The sequence below is a fragment of the Theobroma umbraticum genome, unplaced genomic scaffold (genome assembly GCF_002168275.2).
Source record: "Theobroma umbraticum cultivar Fairchild unplaced genomic scaffold, ASM216827v3 scaffold_146.0, whole genome shotgun sequence".
NCBI classification, from domain to species: Eukaryota; Viridiplantae; Streptophyta; class Magnoliopsida; order Malvales; family Malvaceae; genus Theobroma; species Theobroma umbraticum.
Genome location: NW_018397265.1, coordinates 3,688,447 through 3,691,571, shown reverse-complemented (window position 1 = coordinate 3,691,571; position 3,125 = coordinate 3,688,447).

Sequence of the window (3,125 nt, the reverse complement as noted above, 5' to 3'; positions counted from 1 at the left end):
GAATTCACTATTACATGCAAATTCATAGCATGCAAAAAGAGAAGTTAGTGAGGAACATGTGGAGGCCTAACCATGTGAAGAAAAAGGAAAAATAAAGTTAAGTTTATTTGCATGTAATGTGATTGGTGCATTAGGTGGCCAAATGAGAAAAGTGAAATGTGGGTTGCATGTGACTTGAATGGCTGAATAAATGGCCAAATACAATATAAAGTGAAGCTTGTGCGTGGAGTGTGATTGGAGGAATAAGGTGGCAAATGAAATAAAAAAAATGAGAAAAATGAGAGGTGCGGATGGAAGATAATTAGGATAGATTTGGACCAGTGAGCAAAAGAGAAAATTTGCTGATGAAATGTGAGTGGGAGTGAGTTGGCCCAATGAGAAATGAGGAATGAATAAAGAAATGAAGAAAATAATAGAAAAAGAAAGTAACCTTAGGCAATCCGCGCATGTGTGAGCAAAATGAGAAAATGAAAGCTATTTTCAAGGCTTTGCCTTGAGAGGTCCATCTGTAACAAAGAAGAAAAGAGAAAGAAAGAGAGAAAGGAAAGAAAAGAAACATGCAAAGAAGGGCTCAGGTTTTAGAAGAAAAAGGTGAAGAAAACAAGTGAGTTCCATGAGGGATCCACCCATTTAGAAGGGAAATATAGAGGAAAGGGCCTTATGGAGCTTCCACCCGAGAAGAAAGGAAAGATTAATAGGAAAGAAAGAAAGAGAATTGGCTTGAAAGAAGAAGGAAAGAGAAAATCGAGAGGTTTTCTCCCACCCACACACCATTTTTGTAGTTTAAAGAGATTTTGGTAGTTTGGCTTGGAGATTTCAAGGCAAGGAAGATAAAAATTGTTAGCTTTGTTGAATACATGTTTTTGAACCGATTATAATGTGTGAAAATGTTTGTGGCAGCAAAAGAATATCGTGTGCGGTGCCAAGGAAACCATGCATGTTGGTGATTCGTAAGGAATGTGAGATTACGCTACCAAGGAGCTTGAGATTTCTTGGTTTTAGTTCAAGTTAAATTATTAAGGAAAGGTAAGACAAATTGTGACCTAATCCTTAATTGTTTATGTTATATGATTATGGGTTAGGAAAAATGTTTATATTGGTTGTGAGATTTGATGTTGTGAGAATGCAATGTTTGAAGAAAGTAAAGGATAAGGATTATGCATGCAAAGATTTAAGACTTCTTTGGTAAAGTTGTTGCCATATATGATTGTGTGTAAGCATGGGATTAACCGTGAATTTAGTTTAAGGATTTATTGATTGATGTGCTGCCATGCACATGAATTAAGTATATTGAGTTTGCTTTGTTGCTAGGCAGTAAGTGAGCAAAATTGTTGTGGTGGCATGTTGGAAGAGATAATGGGTCATGGGCAAGTAGAACTAGCTAGATACACATCCGAGTCAATAGTGACGTAGTATCTCATTATCGTATGGTGAGTAGGGGGTGTCGATTTCTAAATTTCCATACTATATATATATATATTGCTATACGATTACTTGATGTGTCGATTTACTTTAAATGCAATTTGTGGATAGCATGAGCTGGTAGATATCCTAGGCATTTATGGATCCTAAAGTGTTTGAAATTGTTTTGAGTATATGCATTTGAGTTATATATGTAAAGGATTTTGAAAATTGAGAAACAAGCTTTTTAATACGATTTATGTCAAAATGTGCCTTATTGATTGTGTGATGTGCATTCATGAATGAATTTCATGCTCACCATGTTGATTTGACATCTAAGCCCCATGCAAAGGTTTTACATTGCAAGGATTTACAAAAAGAGGATTTAGTATACTACCATGATCGGCATTTTGAAAAGGGTTTGCGATGAGCTTTTGAGAACCCAATTTGATTTTTAAATGGTTTTGTTAAATCGAGAGATTTGAGAATAGGTCGAATGTCACATCAGGATAGTGTGACCTTTGTGTACAAGTGAACTCTAGCTAGAGAATCTTTAAGTCGTCAACGAGCTGTTAGATGTGGCTGGGGCCATGGTCTGTGATTATACGTGGCAAGGCCACGGGTTATTATATGTGGCCTAGCCACAAGTTGATATATGCGGTTGCGACTGCTTGATTTCTCTGATGTCTGCCAACATTATCGAGATTGCCATGGCTATGGGATTTGATGGAGCAGAGCTCCAAGATGTTATTACATGGAAGCAGGTCTACGAGTTCTTATTTCTTTTACCAACGCGAGAAGGATATCTTTTTGGGTTTTCTATACATATTCTTTCGCATGGTGCGACCTATAAGATTTTCCACGGCTCCCTTATCTCTATTATGATGTTGGATTTAACTCCTCGCGTATGAGATGATTTGAGAATTTGTGTATCAGCTTTGATAACATGTGATTTCACGGGAGTGTACGTGATTATATTGATTTGATCTGAGTAAAGACAATAAATAATTTTGACACTGGAAATCTTTTACTTACACTAGTTTTAATACATTATGTGAAATGATTTTTGCATCATGATTTTTGGGTTTAAATGTAAGGCACAAATACCCATTTGATTTTAAATCGTTTTTACATATTCATATGTTTTTAATGTTCAAACTTATTTGCTTTACACTTGTTTCCCATCTACACCCTACTCATGGAGTTGATGATTATTGAGTCTATGAGACTCACCTCCTTATTTCCCCTTTTGCAGATAGTGGTCGGCCTAACATGCGTTCAATGACACATATGGTTAACTGCAGATAGGTAAAGGCATCTTATAGGCCTTTATTCAGAGTTTCTCTGCTACTAGAGGTCGAGTTGTCATAGTGTAATTAGCTATGAAATTAGACATTAGTGTCAATACGAGTGTACATTTAGAGATTATAAACCTTGATGTATTGGCTTTTTGTATGATAATGTGGAATAAAGGTTAAGTCAATTTATAATGACTATTGTTCAAATCTTATTACAAAGAGCTGTACGGATCAAAGTAATTTCATAGATTGATGGCATGAATATGAAGTAATAACTAACGTTTTAATTAAGGCTTGTTCGAGGACTTGGCAAGTTCTCCCGCGAGACTCGGATGCCGATAGAGATCGAGAAGCGATCATTATAGAGTTCTCGTCAAACGCCAAATCATTTTAATCACACAAGATTTTGCATCTCTGATCCCTCTT